The following is a 17,587-nucleotide window of genomic DNA, read 5'->3' on the forward strand; positions in this document are numbered from 1 at the left end:
GGCAGGAAGCAGAAGCAACAACCTCACGATCGGACAAGTAGAAACACCAGTCCTTCTACGCCTTCCCAAGAATTTACACATCTTTAAATGTCTTGTAATCCAGCCTTCTTCTCAAGGTATTTCGGTCTAACTGTGAAATATTAAACGATAAAATGATCCGTTGACCGCGCGCGTCATTTCCGGCGAAAACTTTTCTTATAGAAAGACGCGCGTATCGTTATTCTATTAGGCTAGATTCGGCTAGGCTAGAAGATGTTTAGAGGTGAACGAAGGGTTCATTAGGTTCTTCTAGTTCTGGATTGGGTGCGGCGAGGGCCCCGGAAAACGACGATCCCCCGCGAGACGGCGTTCTCTCTCGGCGCGCGGCGCGGAAATTATCGCGGACGACTTAAGGGGATCAGTTATCGGTAATTGCGATCGTCACCCCGACAGACGTCACTAGACGTTTCCGTCCACTTTTCCGCAACGCCAGCTTCCTTTCCGGCGCGAGCATATGCCAGCGACTATAACCATCGACGATGACGACGACGACGACGACGACGACGACCCCTCGTGGGCAACGCCGATTCCCAGGGCCCCCTCGGTTGCGACTCGCTTGTCGCCCCGAGCACCGACGCCCGATCGTAATCTCTCTTTCCGCGAAATATCGACGAGCACGCCTCGTATCGACCCGCAATATTCCGGCGGGCATCCTCGCGAAATGTATCTTCTGCGTTGATTGTGTCTCGGCGAGTGTGTGCGCCGCTCCGACAGTGTTTGCGCCGCTGTCGGTCGCTGCATGTTGGTGTCAGTTCAGATAACGGGATTAAAGTTCGATAAATATGGCTGCTCGGCTGATTCTGCTCTACTCTGAGCGATTTGTTTCGGTTCGACTCGGTTTGCCCTGCTGTTGGTCGAACCTTGTTCGAAACTGTAAACTCTGTTGCAGCTGAACACGATTCGGCTTGATTTGGCTTGTGTTATTGCTTTTATACTTGTCCGCTGCTATGTGCTCGTAAATAGCATATTCTGTTGAAGTTCAATGTGATCAAACTTTGCAACTAATTTTTTTGTTGAGTCTAAAATTTTTTCATAGATCTCAGAAAGCTGTGTTGGATGTTCCACTTATTTTTAAACGGCTCTAAAATTTGTTGAGGGATTGAGATTTTGTCGTCACTGTTACACCTGTGTCCAACATTTTACTATATTTTTGCATGGTTCTATCCTCTCTCAGAGACTGTAGAATTTTATCGTAGCTCTTAGACCTGCATCTGATTTTCTACCATATTTTTACATGGCTCTACAATTTTTCATTTCAATATGACTTGGTGATTTGTATCGTTACTTTATACAATTAAACAACGAATACAGCGAATATGTTGACGATGTCTTGTCTCTAATTAAGACCAACGCGTTTTTTTTATGGCATTTACGATGACTGTCTCCTATCTGGATCAATCTATGCGAAGATGATTGAATATATGTTGCTGTTAGTCGTTGCGTTTGAAGACGAAACAATTAAACTTGAATAAATACAGGATTCCTGTCAACTGTATTTAGTGTTTCTTGCATCATTTTTGTGTAACTGAGTTTGTATTACCACTGTTCGGCACATACTGGTAATACTACGCCTATAGAAGCGAAAATACACTTTTCCAGAGTCCGAGAACATCAACCGCCTATGTGATTTTCTGGCGCGATTGTTACGTTGGCGTTCAACAGCTCCAGTTTGCGGCCGTTTAACCATGTTTGACCATGTTCGAACGTTTACGATCTACCAAGTATTACAACTATAATCATCGCTCAGCTCTAACATAGTGTCGCGAATTCCGTTCGACAGGAGACGAGAGGCTCGACTTAATAATCTTCGCGAAGGGCGAAAAGTTCGCTCGCGGCCGAGGAGCGAAACGGTAATTTCATCAAACGGTGAACCCGCGAGCAAATACCGGCGGGCACAAAGGATACAATTGCTCGACGGTTCCATGGCTCGATTATTAATTAAGTTTCCTCCGGCAGACGTGTTTGCGAACCTTCAATTACCGTAAGCGACGGTTAGACCGCGTGAAAATTTCATCGATTACGTATCCTGACGCGAGCCGGAGACTATAATTCTTCACACTATTTCGCACCACGCTCATCCTAATCACGCGGCGATCTTAATCCTGCTTCATTAATTACAAAGTATCGCGTTCGGACGCTTTCTAAAAAATTCAGCGCTGCTGAAAACTTTCAGCTACATAGTTTTACACTGAACGTATTAAGCACTTGAAGCGACTGGTTCGACTGATTTTATAAAAATTGTAACATCGCGTTTATCTAAGGTTTGTTATAGAAGTGGGTTCAAATTACAGTGGCGTAAGACACGCTTTCCTACTGTGCGAAACAGGGTGTGCTACAGATTTTTAATGTGTCTATTGTTTGCTGACCTTAGCGATGAGACAATTTAGAGTTAAGTTAATTTGTTATCATTAAGTTTATAATTTATTTTCATTGTTTGCAACAATTTGGTAGGTATAGCTTTTATTTTAAGACACAAGTTAGAATTTTCAAAAATCACCCTCACGCTACTGCAATTCTAATTCTTTCTTACTATATGATGGTCTTTTAAAACACAACAAATTTTCAAAATTCCGGCTAAACGGTATATTAAATTAAAACGGAAATTAAATTTTTTTAATTTCGATATTACACAAAGTAACAGCAAAATTAAAAGAAAACAGGTTAATCGTTGTCTAGTAGACTAGTCCTTCCATCATCTGGAAAAAAAGTTCGAGTCTTTTATTCCAGATCTAAAAAAGATGTACGAATTCTTTTGTGGACTATCGTATGTTTAATATATAATCCTAAATATTATTATAACATAATCTTAAAATAGACAATTAAAAATCGGTCAATTATGATTAAACTGCGAATTTTCATGCAAAATAAACATTTTCTGTACCATGGAATTCCTTTCCCGCATCTGTCATTTTATTAGGCCGAAAGAATTATATATCGACTTCTTTTAATTCAAATTCTTTACCCGTTTTATATTTCTCTCACTTCTCGTTGTCATAAACACGTAAGATCCGCAGACTAAACCGTGTTTCACCGTTGCAATTAGTTTCTAACAGTGCAACAAAAATTGCAACAAGTCTTGCTCGCCGCTAGCTCTATTATTTACGGATACAAATTACGTAATAGAAATATTTCGAATTCTATACAACAGTTATAATATTTTTGCATTTCTTTCTCACGTAGAAATGAGCGAGCTCGCTGAACGAATGGGGACAAATGAAGTCCCTGGCGGCCATTCGAGATACAAATATTCACCTAAAATAACTGGAATAACCATATAAAATGCGGCGTAACAGGTAGCATAAAGAAAACGTAAGCCGGGATCGAGCAGAGAACTGGTTCTTTTCATACTTTCCACGGGCTGGCGCGATCGCGTGTCGATCGCCGGCCGATTACGATCGCCGTTCCAGTGGGAAATCGTTTCTTTCGCGTCGGGAGGATCGGGATGATCGGGATGATCGACTGCAGGTATTTTTGGGGCCTGGCATGCGCCCGCGCGCGCGCGCGCGCGCAACGCGACCCGTTTACGTTTCTGTTTATGTTTCTCGCACTCGGCGATGTCCGTGCAAATACCGGCGACCTTGCACCTTGATTTACTTTCGTCGCCGTTTTTTATCGGACCGCTGCTCGGCTGCGCCCGCGAACATAACGATAACGTCGCCGCGCGGTGACAAAACCGTGCCGGCCGGCGATCCCCTGGAATCTTAATGGAGATCGGGGATCGGATCGAGAGCCCCGCGGCCGCGATAAATAAGTTTCTCGGCCGATTACGCGCGACCCGATTGCGTAAGAAAGAAGAATCCGCTTCGGCACACCTTCGCCGATCGCCGCTCTGCTCTTTCTGCTTGCCTGTTTCGCCGAAATAATTGGACGTCTATTCGCGGCAACAGACAGTTTCCGGATCGCCTGTTCGGCGTCGCTTCATTTTACGAACCTTCCGGACAACATTCTCTCGATGCAATTTATATAGAAGTTAATAGAAAGTTCAAGTGATTAATGATTCCAAGAAATGAAGTACCGTGCTCGGTTTCATTTACTTTTACTGTCGTTTGACGGTTGTAATGAATTTAACGCTGCTGGCGATCGGAATAGCGATCTGAATAGCGATCTGAAAAGCAATCTGGATATTATTGTTATTACTGAAATAATTATTCGGGACGAACCCATTTGTACATGATAAGATGCCGAATGATGTGCAAGGACTGAAACTTTATGACCAAGGCTTAAGCTAACTTAAAACGAAAGCTTAAAACTATCGGGATGGTCGGAAAGTTGTTTCGTTCTTTCGTGAGAAAATGAGAGACGATTTTTTATGGTTTAAAACAAAAAAGCGAAAGAAACTTTTCGACATTTTCCTGATAGTTTAAAAATCTTCTACTCGTAGAAGTTGCGTTTCTTTTATTGGCAAAATCAACGACGCTGTTTCTGAAAATTCTGATGAAGATATACTAGGGTGTCCCATAAGTTCTTTTCGCGCCGCGCTATGTATGTCCTCGAGAGTATGCTCGATGGAAATGCGCGGTATAGTGTGCGCGAGATAGTGGATGCCACTAATATTCTCAGGACGACGCTACATAATCATTTAACACAATAAGCGCCGCGACACCCAAATATGGGTGACACTAATTTCTGACCAATCTTGAAAATTCATTTTTATTGCAATATATTTGAGCAAATTGAATTTGACTAGACTGTTTCGTTTGCGAAAGAGCTCTAATGTCACCCCCTATAATAAATATTAATTTCTTAATTTCGTTTTAATTAATTAAATTGCTGTAACTATGTATGGATTTTAGTGGTCAATTGTCGGCACTGAACGTGTTAATCAAGATGAGATACGAGAATCGGTATGAAGTTTGGGTTCCACACCAATCGACGGAGACCAACCTTATAAACCGCGTCTCTACATGCGATATGCTTGTTCAGCAACATGAAAAAAACCTTTTCTTTTTTAAGAGGCTTGTCTCCGGAGATTTTATAATATATAAAAATGTGAATCGAAAACGCACTTGGTTTAAGGAACATCGACCGTCAACTCTTGCGATTCATCCGAGGAAAGTTCTATTGTGCATTTGGTGGGACTGGAAAGGTGTAGTGTACTACAAGCCCCTTCTACAAAGGAGAAACGATCAACTCTGTAAAATTATTGCATTCAACTCGATAAATTCAAAGCTGCCGTAACCGAAAAACGGCCAGAATAGGTAGACCGATGAGGTGTTTTTCATCACATCTTGCCCTATTCGATTATTACTTGGTTCTCTCGTTAAAAAATACTCCGCGATAAATGTCAAAAATCCGAAAGTGAAACAGAAATGCATTTCGATGAATATTTTGCAAGTAAGTCTGAACTGTTTTGGAAAGACGGCATAATGAGGCTTACTGAGAGATGAAAGAAGGTAATAGAGAATAACGGTTCGTATTAACAAAATAAATCAACTTTAAACAACAAATATCGTTTATTGATTTCGCATAAAAAAAGGAAGAAACTTCCGGGACACCCCAATGCTTATTCGATTTCAATGTTTTCAATTTTAAACTCTAAATCTATGCCCTATATCTATGTAGAATAGATTTTGTGGGGTTGTTTTAGCGTAAATCGTAAACTTGGTTTAACCGACAATTGACCTACGATCATTTAACCGTCAATTAGCGAGTGTGAAAGGACGCGAGGAGAGAATGTAGCTGGTGAAGCGAGGTGAATAAGTTGAACGTGGATGAATTATTGGTACGTAATTGCAATGTATGCCGAGCGATGTTAATATCAATTAATTAAATAATTATAGTTCGCTGTTGCTTGGTTTACGTCGTTAAGAATCCAACCCGAATAACAGGGATAATAACGTTCCTTCTTCGGAAGAATTTTTGCAGTCCGATACGTAGCAGGTATCCGTAAATAGTTTTAAATACTACGAACGAGACGCTGCGTTTCACCATTGTAGTATCCTTTGTTTAATAAACGTTTCAGACGAACGATACGCAGGATTAAGAAATGCTTTCCTTCCTCCGGAGTTAAAGGATGAATAAAAGAAAAATTGTGGCCGCTGCAGAATAGTCTAACCAAGCGCAGTCTGAATCCACTGCGCCCGGAGAGGAATGTTCCTTAAAGACGAAGTGCTTCTTTGATATATTCCTGTTATCTGGAATTTCCGGTCTGGTTAAATAATAGAACTCCGTGTTCGGGACGTGTCTTTATCTGGCTCTTTTATTAGGTCGACCCATAAATTTCCGTGGATTTTTAAATTGATACCGTAACCGTTTTTAAATGCCGCTCTTAAGATCTACGGCGGACGGTTTCGTTGCAAAGTACTCTCTAACTTAGGAGCTTAGCGAAGCTTACAGCTTCCTTTAATTTTTCGTAACACGATCTTAATAATTGTTCAGCTTATTGGAGACTTCTGCTTCTACTTGAGTTTGGTGATTGTGCAATTAATGATATTTTACATAACTAAATTTTATAATTATATTTTATATAGCTGTAATAGCTTCCTTTCATTTTTCTCAACACGATCTTAATAATCGTTTAGCTTATTTCGTGACTTTTGTTTCTACTAGTATTTTATAGTTATATTCTATTTAGCTGTAATAGATTCGAATCGAACATTGTAATAAGTAGAGTTACGATATTAGTGTAAATTTAAACTATGTTAAATAAATGTAGAGTATTCGAAGTCATGCAAACTAAAACTATTATCCACAAATGTCCGAAGTACTATTCTTATGAGACTGACAAGTTATTATATTTTATTATGAGACTATACTTTCCAACAATTTAGCTGTCTGGTAAGTGTTGGTAAAAATTAATTTATTCTGGCGTATGCATATCTGAATAGGAAACTATGCGTCGATCGTATATTATTGTCAAGAATTATAGCAGATTATTTTACTTTTGCATTAGACTAATTCTTTCAGATCTCAATGAACAGCAATGCATACATATCCGTGATCCAACAACTATTCAATTTTCATAAGAATCCACATTATTACAGACACAATAAATCTGGAAATTTCCGTCAAAATAATGTCAACTCTAAACGACTATCCAGACCCCTTAGTTGAGAAGTGACCTATGCCCAAAATTATGAAAAATGGGATAATTGCAGAAACAATTAGTGTTAAGTATAGTTGTTGTATTTACCATTAAAATCTGTATATTTTTACGTTAGCATGTTACTAACTTAAACTATTAAATGATGTTATAGTAATTACTATTCTTTCATTTTATTTGTTATGATACAGCTGCAGTCCTACGATGTGTTCTGAATTTTTTCTGAAGCATCATGCCTAACTTTCAGGATAATAAGAAACGGAAGTTACGCCACTAGACGACCAAGAGGCTTTTACCGAAGAAATTCGACGATATTCTCCAGGGACTATGGCCAGGATTTTACTAATTTTTCAATTGTTACTAATCGTGTCCGGTGTAAAAACCGCTCTTGTTCAGCACTCGCGGCGAGCGGCTATGAGTGACATTACTCGCACGAATCCTCTCCAAAGTGTCACCTGAAAATAACTCAGCATTGCTATTCTAGTAGCACGCATACAAGTGCACGGGCGCAGCGCCACCAAAGTCCTCGTACGCATTTAAATCAAGGCGGACTCCTCGAGGGCACTCTCCGGCATCGAAGTCAGGCTTCAAAGTGAGCACACGGACTTTCTATCGTCGCGCGAGCACGCACGAGCGGCGCGGCGTTCTCTGTGCAGAAAACAATTAAAATGCGCGTACGGGATGCTTCGCGGGGCTCGGCGAAATCGCGAGCCGCTCCTCTATTTTTCCCCCGTTTGCTTCTCTTTTTTTTTTCTCTTCTGTTTCGTCCTGTTTCCACCCGTTTTCACCGTCCTTGTCCGGCTCTTTTCTTCGCCGCTTCCTCCTACCCCTCCCCGCCGCGCGATTTATCGGTGCCATCTCGAAGCACGGAAACGCTTTCTTGCTCTCGCCGAGAGCCGAGGAAATTGATAACAGTCTGTCGATCGCCGGATCGCCGGATCGCCGTGCGTTCGCTCGGACATCTGTATTTCTGGCTCTGGATCGCCGCTCGGATCCGTTATTATTTATTAACCACCGCAAGCTTCAACGATCTCGAACTTTGCAATTCTTCTGCTTAATCTTCCACTACTTGCAAACGGATAATAGAAATTATCCAGAGTCGCTTTTGCGATTTCAATTAGAAATGACGGGCAAGCTACTCTTTTAATGGTCTGTTTCCAGCGATGATTCTTCCTCGCCTTGAATGTGGCTCCCAAATATGGAACTCACCTCAACAATGCTACTCTGACACGATGAAAACACTGCAGCACAAATCCTTGAGATACAGCGAGGAGTAAATCGGAGCCAATAGCTTATAAAACAATATAACTATTCCGAAACTGGGAATGACGATGGCTAAAATACTTTTTATTTTATTTCGTTGTTACTTGGAATGACAAAATTACTCGCATTTTTTAAATCCTTTTATCGGAGCTTACAACAAGCTTTCTAAGACTTTGGTATCCTACTCGCACGTTGAATAATGGTAGCTTTTTATTTTTTTAATTGAACGAATTTGACTTTATTTAAATATAAACAATAGAACTGATTTAGTTTCATGATAGCTCTTGTCGAACGCTATCCCGAGCGCAACGTGCAGATTGACTTTCCAGTCTCCAACTATGTGTGTTAAATTCCGCGATCCATGGAAAGTACACGGTAAGCGTAAGAGATGAGTCGAAACTGATACGATTCCAGAAACTGCTCAACAACGCGCGCAGTAAAAGACAAAACGAACTCGAGTGAAAGTGTACGGAGAAATGGGCCAATCATCTGTCAGGTCGGCGCTCCTAACTAAGTCGAACCAATCAATCAATCTTTCGGCGTCTCCCGTCTTCTTGCCTCCGGGATTCCTGAACGCGAAACTTCACAGTATCATCGACGGCATTCGTGAAAGTCGAATGTTCGTTGCTACTTCACAAAACTTTATTTCCGGAAGACGCGTCGAGCGACGTCGATTTTCTCGCGAGCCCTTCGAACAAGACGAGCATCGTTGTTACGTATCTCTCGCTATTTGTTCGATTATTTATGCGATGTACACAGTCCGCAGGCATTCTAGAATTTTTTTGTAGACATTAGTGCTGTATTTTAGCAGTTCTAAAAATGTTTTGAAAGCTGTAGAATATATTTTTGAGGCTCCAAAATGTTTGCTAGTTACCCAAGTTTTTTTTCCAAAATTTATGTGAATCCACATTTTCTATGGATCCAGAATATTTCTTGTACGTTCTAAACAATTTCCACAGACAATCTGGAATACTTAAATAGGTTCTAGAATTTCTCCGAACGTTCTAAAATTTGTCGTAACAGCGTAGAATACTTTTGCGGGCTCTAGAATTTTTTGCAAGCTTTGAAAACCGTTCAATGTTCTCAAAGTTCTGGAACATTTCTAGAAGCACCAAAATTTGTTCGAGCTGTCTTAATCATTTCTAAAGACTACAAAATATTAGCTTTAAAACATCTTTTTCTGACGCATCCAGATATTTTTCTCGAGGACGAGTGTTCAGTGTACGGTTCCGATAATTTGTCCAAGATCTGTTTCGTTGTTTCGCGATCGCGCCGTCTGCTCTAAATTGCTTCTCCGGCTCGCCGATGGAATAAGTCCGCCGTTAATGAGCGCCGATTAAAGTAAAAGTGCGTGTCCGCAGGGCCAACTAATCCGACGGATAATCCGTTGCGGAGAACAAGAGAAAGCATTTCGCAGGAAACGCGCGCAGCCCGACACGGATCGCATGCTGCAAAGGGAACGCATGCTCGAATACATAAATGCAAATAACACGTGATGCCGGGACCGCCGCGGAGAGCGTGCAAGTATCGCGAGTTACCTGTTGCGCGTCATTCATTTTGGTACTGATCCCAGACCACGTTTGTTTGAAAATCAATCCCCGACGTCGGCCGGCCACCAGCTGATGAAACTGACCAATATTTGTAACCGGGGGCCGCGGCCGGCCCGAAACCGGGTCGGGGATCTCCCCCGGACCGTCGAACAAAAAGTCATCGGCCCCGACTACCCCGCCCGACGAACAAAGAGTTATTAGCTACATGGAAATTCGATGACGAACGGGATCACGAGTGGCGCTCGCAATTATTGGCCGTTCGACACCTCGTTTCTTTGTCCGCAAATTTTTATCCGCTGTCATTTTCATCTCTCACTGTCCGCTACGTGAAATCATCGGCCCCCCCCCCCCCCCCCCCCCCCCCATCGATGCTCCCACGCAACTTTGCACCGTCACTAGCGCACTCGTATTTTTATTGACCGGTTTTTCGGCAGTTCGATCTTTCGAACATTGACCGAGTGCTTCGGTTGCGATAACTAGATTTCAGTTGCGTATCAATTACTGCGCTCATTGAAATGATGAGATTTTTTATATGTGTACGAACTTATTCATAATCGAAATATAGAAGGGACAAAAGGTACGTAACGAGAGGGACAAAAGAGTTCTTGGGCGAGTACTGTGCCTGTGAATGGATGACAATCGTTAAACGTGTCGAGTAAATTTTCAATTAAGACAGTATCTGTACAAATTGTGCGAAACAGTGTACACGTTAACATCGAAGTATATCGGGTTACCTCGTTGCAGAACAAGCAGAGAATGTAGTGGAACAAGGCAGCAGCGACGGAGACGGATAAGTAGACATTCTTGTCCAGCAGATCGTCTAAATCATCGGAATCGTTTGAGCAAATATAATCGTTTGAGCTAAGATTATTCCAACATATTATTCTAATATAAGAATGCGTCAGACAAAAATGAATTCAGCAGCCACATACAATACATTTCTACTAAACCCCGTTCTTTTAGAATCAACGCAGAACATTTATATTTTACATAAAGATCCGCAGTGTAATCGTAAGTCAGTATGTCCAAGGAACATGAAGCCTAAAAGCATAAGAACAACTATTAGTTTTTTATAGAGACACTCCAAAAATTGTTTCTATATCCTGACACTAGATTCAAGGCGAACTGAATGTAGCTGTTTTATATTACTTTATAAAAGTAACAATAAGACGCGTATTCTGATTTTTAATGACTGCTACTGTTATAAATAACTCATAAATGTATTTCTACAATCTGAATGATTGTAAATGAAAAAATTAGTGACCAGTCATTTTCACAGGTTCCACGACTCCTGTGTTAAAATTAAATCGCTTTTTCGTAAGTGAATCATACACTTGAACGTTTTCCAGAATATTGATTCAAAATATTAGATGATCTCAAAAGAAAGGCAGTGGCAGAGAAGATCTCCAAACAGTTTCGTTGTTGCTACGTCTTTGAAAAATATTTAACACTAAAGTACTAAAATCAGATATTTTATTTCCTTCTGTAGAAACAACAATAATATATTCATTCGGATTTTTAACGCGTATGACTGTAATATTTGTGCCAAGCAACAAAATTAAATAAATTCCTCATTAATCTGTCATTTCAGTTCCCTCTATTTATTCCTTGCATTCCTTTCTATTTGATTGAGTAAATTCCACATTAATCTCACATTTAATTTCTCATGAAATCTCCATTATCTCTGCAGCCTTAATAATCGTAAATTAACAATCATTCTGACAGGTCCCGTAAGCCTAGTGTTAAAAATTCCCTATACATGTATACATGTCGAACCTACACACTCGGAAATATACTGATCGCGGAGCGTGGCTTGCTGACCACGACACTTGGCAGTCGTGGTGCGCGCCCGCGTCGGGTAAAATCGTCACGTTGTATCGCAGTAGGAAATTACTCTGAAAATAAATTGCCCGTGATCATTCCCGCGGGGACGTGTTTCCAATCGCATCGCCGCGTATATTTAGTGCGAGTGCCGCTTCTAATTCGGCCTCGGTTCACCGAAGAATGACTAATTCGATGGCCGAGAGCCGCGCGCGTGTCACCGATCGCCGCGAGGCGTCGCGTCGCGGATTTCGAAGCGTGGATCGCGCCGGCGAACCGGAATTTGACCCCTTGAACTGGATAGTGGTCACGAGCAGAAAGAGCACGCCGAGTATCGGAAGCTTTGGCAGTGGCTCACGGTCAAGCAGATCGGGGGAAAAAAGTTCTCTGCTAGCCGGGGTGGCCCGCTGCCAGAATTACTTTCACGGCGTTCGATTAATTCCGACTTACCCCCTTCGCCGACGCGTCTTCGTTCACTCTCGAGGCAACCCTGGACCCCAACCCATTCTATAGGACCCTCGAATCGCGAATTGGTTAGCCGTGCCACCTAAGAATTTTTCCAGCGTGCCGTAAACGTACCCTCTTATAAGCAATTGTCCGCACCCACGCTTTTATACTTGCTCGCCTAATTCATTCACTTGCTCCGACGCGTTTCCCTCTCTTACGCTAATTAGGTTCGAGCTTGTTCCCCTGAAAATTCCGTCGACAAGTCACACACGTCATCGAGTAGGTAATGTTCCTTGATCCCCATATATTCTGTTACAGTTTATTATTCAATTTTCTATCTTTTGGTTATATTTTCCAATATAAAATACAAAGTTGAAGTTTATTTGCACAGTCTAATATAATTTCTGTCGGTGTTAGATCTTTTCGTAGACCCCCAAATTTGTCCTGCTTATGTAGACATTTTTTTTTATGTATTTATTTCTTCTATAAAATTATTATTTACTATATAACTTCATATAACTTATTATTTATTATTTCTATATATTTTACTTTTCTATATTTATATAGACTACAAATTTTGCATAAATTCTGAGATTTTTCTAGGTATTTAGAACGTCTTCGGATGCTCTAATAGATTGTCTAGCAACGTAGGATTCTTTTGAAAACTCTAAGAATATTTATATAAATCGTCAAACGTTTTTCTAATGATCCAGTATGTTCTTGGTTGCTACAAAATTGTGTCTGCCAACGTGCGATTTTTCTGCAGTCGTCAAAAGTTCGCAGACACTAGGACATTTTTGTGTTGTAATATTCTTGACCATCTGGAATATTTATAAATTCTTTAGAATGTCTCGGCTGGCTCCAAACATCTCAAAGCATATTTGCAAACGTTCAAGGTTCTTCGCCGACGATGTAAAGCTTCTTATTCCGCGATTCACTGCTCGGTCATCGCTAAACAACTGAGAAGACCAAATCGGCGCCCCGTCCCCGCTGAAAAAGACGAACGGCTTGCGAGCCAGCTGTTTCGCACTGGACCGATTATAATTGGAAAAGTCCCGCTGGATATTGCCATTAATAATCTGGCAAGATCCGGACGCCGGTCTCGCTAAAACGCGGACATTATGCCGGGCGGATTGAATCGCGAAAAAAGTCGGGGTTGTTCTCGTTGAATGAATTATAAGAGTTGGAGGGGCGCGCGTCGGTAGCATTGGGAAAAAAAAGGGAAGGAAAAGGTTCTGGCTCGGCCGGGAAAAAAAGCGTTTCGCGCGAAATTCCGTGAAATATGGGCGCCGTTTCGAGGCGAACGGTATCCTTTCCCGGTGCGATGATCGCGCTCGCGATCATAAATCACGGAATAGTTTAATTAGCAGGGCTCCCGGCCCTTCGCGTTGGGTGTCGCCTGATACGGGTCACGAGGGAAGAAGGGACACGCGTGCGAGAAACTCTGGGGGTGGTGCGAGGCTTGTTGGGCCGCAGGGATGGCGGAGGTGCTTCTGGTGGTTGCGAGAGAGGAAATAGACGAGATACAGAGGGGAGGGGAGGGGGGGGCGAGAGCGCGGGAGGAAACGGAAGGAAGAATCGCTTAATTCGCGGCGGAGAGCGCGGCCGGCCGGCTCGGATATGTAAATTTAATAACGCCAATTTGGTGTGGGTGCACCGTCGTGCAGGACAGTTTACATGTGCTGGCTGTGCATTATGCATGCGTATTGTGTGCACCTGTTGCCCCAAATCAAGGTTCGCCTCTTGCGGAAACCTAATGCCGCATAATTGTGCTTTGAACGCAAACAACGCCGCGGCGACAACGGGAAAAAATAAAAACATACCCGGCGAACGAGAGAGGAGTGGGGAGAGAGAGAGCAGGAGACAAAGTGAGAGAAAGAGTAAGGAAATAAAAGGACAACGCCGCGAACCGACGCCGCGTTATCTTGCTCATGCGATATTAATGAGACTCATTTTCATAAATGCCGCCCCCGACCGGCATTAAAATTTATATTACCCTTAGAGTTACTGGCCGTCATGGGCTTCCGCTCCACGGGAAATATGCCGCATGGGGTGAAAGTAAGACAGTGGAGCCCTTTGATGTTAGCGTCACCGTCCTTCGATTTTATTGTCTGGTTTTTGGCAGTTCTATTGTTGGTAGATCGACCTGATGCTTGGTTTTAGCTGGCTAGTTAGTTGAAAACGTTTTTGATATACCATAGACTGTGTAGCTTAGTTTTTATGAATAGTATTAACAGTTTGATTAATAATTTTAAATTCGTTGTATAAATTGTTGTGATTTACTTAAGTTTAATTTATTGCATTTTATTGTATTTAGTTTATTTTATTTTCTTCATATTATTTTATTGTATTGTGCGCGATGTAAGGAGATGGATGGACTCCCTGTAATTCGTAAGGACATCAATAAAGTTCAGATACTTCGTGGCACTTTTGGTACAAGAGTGGCTCGAAATGTTCAACATTTGCTTTGACAGTTTTTTAACAGATCTTTTTAGTATGATCCAAGTTGATTTAGTCAAAAGTTATTAAATGATTGTGAAGTTTCAATAATTATTAGACAATTTATTGCAGTACATTCCAATTCGATTTTATCAAGAATTATTATGTTTATTTACTCCGTCTCACACCTGCTCAGTCACAATTTACAATATGTTCTTCGTTCTTTAAAATCTCTTTCGATATTAATTGTATAACGTTTTTAATCTGACAATGCCTTCAAATGACGCTTAATTGTTCCACCAATCATCCAGCAATTTATTCCAGTCCACTTTAAGTTGCAGTTTGCAAAGATGTCAATTTATAACAATTATATTTACAATTTTCTCTCTGTATTAATTGTTGTAATATGCTCATTATGTCTCCTAAAATGTCTATCCTTTCCGTTCTATATTTCCTTTCAATTAACATCGAACTTCACCGGAATCCACATCGCCCAATTTAATCAGTTAATTGAACAGCACAACGTCCCATTTTTAATGTCACCGAATATTGTTTTAACACTTTGACAGCCACGACATCCATACGTGGAATTATTTCCTCAGATTTGGAAATTGATTTTCATGTTAATCTATATTATACGTCACTAGTCTTGCTAGGATCCACGAAACGTAAGAGTGTCGGAATTCATTTTCTATTTCAATTATATTAGTTAAGACACGTTTATTCGTTAAAATTGTTTCCCACTGTAGTCTTGACAAATTCCTTTCGAAAATGTCTCGAAAAGCACTCGACGGACGGACTAGTTTTAAACATTGTAGACACATTGGACGATCTTTAGAGAGCTCAAGAGAATTAGTTGCGTCTAAAAATAGTGATTTGATCTGTAGTTATAGTGGTTCGAGCAGAGCGCTTTCCAAAGAGCGTGTGTTTATCTGTGTCTATATAACGCTCGGACATATATTACAGCGTCGATGGCTGTCATTTTGCATGCGTCTATTACCGGTTAGACGGATCCCGGTTTTCTCTCCCTCGGAACGAACGGTACCCTCGCTCTCCTATCTAATTTCGCGATCGAAAACGATTTGCAAGAGGATGGCACACTGGTTTTCATCGATCGTCGACGAGCCCGGAGTCGCGGGCCCGTTCGTCTGTTAGTTAGTGCCGATGCACCGTATAGCCCAGCTGTTTGTCACGGTGCAATGAGTTTCGCGGCCTGCATGCGTGCAAGGAGATCCGGCGTTCTGATGCAGCCTCGCCCAGATCCCGCGGAATTCGCTCTGTTCGATCGGTAACACACTTTTCAGACAGCACACAGGCAAACCGAAGACCCGTTCATTATTTCGTTAACCATCCGGTGTCTTGGAACGATCATAAATCAAATCTTTCTGTGTCCACGCCGATGTTAAACATTAGCGCGAACCTAAACGCTGACTCTAGTACAAGTCGGACTATTTTCAATGACGATCGTGGAATGACAAAGTCAATAGAAAAGTTTGTTAATTATCTTGAGGAAATAAACATTAGCTCGTTTAATCAATTACATTAAATACAGTTAATTTGATTACATATTAATTATACATTAAGTTCTGTTTTTCCGACGTGCAGCACTACATTTGGTACACCGTTATGCTTCTCTCAACTCGTTAACCGATTAGCTGTTCTTGGCACGTATACTCGTCACAACGTATAATGTTGCCATTCCTTTGTAACGGGTATACACGCCATAACGCATAATGTTGTTACTTTTTAATGACGAATACATTTGTCGTAACACAAAATATTTCCACTCCTTCATGGCAAGTGTACTCGTCATAAGACGAAACATTGTCGTATCTTCATGACGAGTATACTCGTCGAAGGCAGCTAACTAGTTAAGAAGGATGTGTAGATTAATATCCTTCACTAAATTGTGTACCTTGAAACGGAACATGTACAGTATAATTACAACGACTTGCACATTTTTCGAAGCTAACACGTTAATATTCATCGCTTGTAAATTAGTCGATGGATCGTCCAAAAATTTCGAATGCAGCTCGTGACGCGTTCGAACCGTAGAAAAACAAATGAAAATCATCATTGCGCAGGTAATAAACTCTCATAAACGTCTTTTACGGTGCCAGCGTTCTACAATTTATCTGGTAGTCAGTTCTAGACGCTTTATGCCTGAAAATTTTACGTTCGAATCGCGGATCCATTTTCGCCGTCCCGATCCGTCTAGATGAAATATCGTTAATCGATCGACGGCGCGTGAATCGGCACGCAACGACGACGGCGAGGATACATTTTAATAGGCGCGACGCGTAGCGATATCAATTATCAAGAGGATCGCGCGACGGCCCGCGCAACCCTGATTTATCGTAATAACAGCCTTACCCGCGGCTAGGTATTTATACGGTCGAATGAAAATTTCCCGGCGTATTATTCGTGCGGCGAGCCGCCGCATTCGCATAATGTTATAACGCGTCAGCTTGCAACAGATCAGCCTGTCGGATTTTTCATCTCGAGCGAAGAAAGAGAAAGAGAGAAAGAAAAAGAGAGAAGGAGAGAGAGAGAGAGAGAGAGAGAGAGAGAGAGAGAGAGAAGGAGGAGGTACGGAAGATCGTTGTGGGACGATGTTCGCCGTACTTTTCGCGACTAAGTTGCATCCTCGTCCCCTGAAAATAAACGCGCATTACCGGACGGTGTAATTATCAAGGCCGATACGATCCACCGGATCCGGCGCGCAGCGCGGCTGGATTATAGGCATTTAAGAGGGACGGCTCTCTTCGGCGCAGCGTGCTGCCGCCGCTGCCGTGCGCATTCGTGATCGGCGAACATTAAGGATGCAGGCGCGAGAGACTTCGGCGTTTCTGCGTTCTAGCCAGGAGGCTGGCCGTGCAGGCGTGGTCCAGTGGCACGTTTCCAACGGATTTCGAAGGAAGCTCGCACACACGGCTCTCTCGATCGCTTTCTCGATCGTCCTCTTCCTCCGCTTGTTACCAACTCT

Source organism: Augochlora pura, chromosome 6, assembly GCF_028453695.1.
Source record: "Augochlora pura isolate Apur16 chromosome 6, APUR_v2.2.1, whole genome shotgun sequence".
Taxonomy (NCBI): domain Eukaryota; kingdom Metazoa; phylum Arthropoda; class Insecta; order Hymenoptera; family Halictidae; genus Augochlora; species Augochlora pura.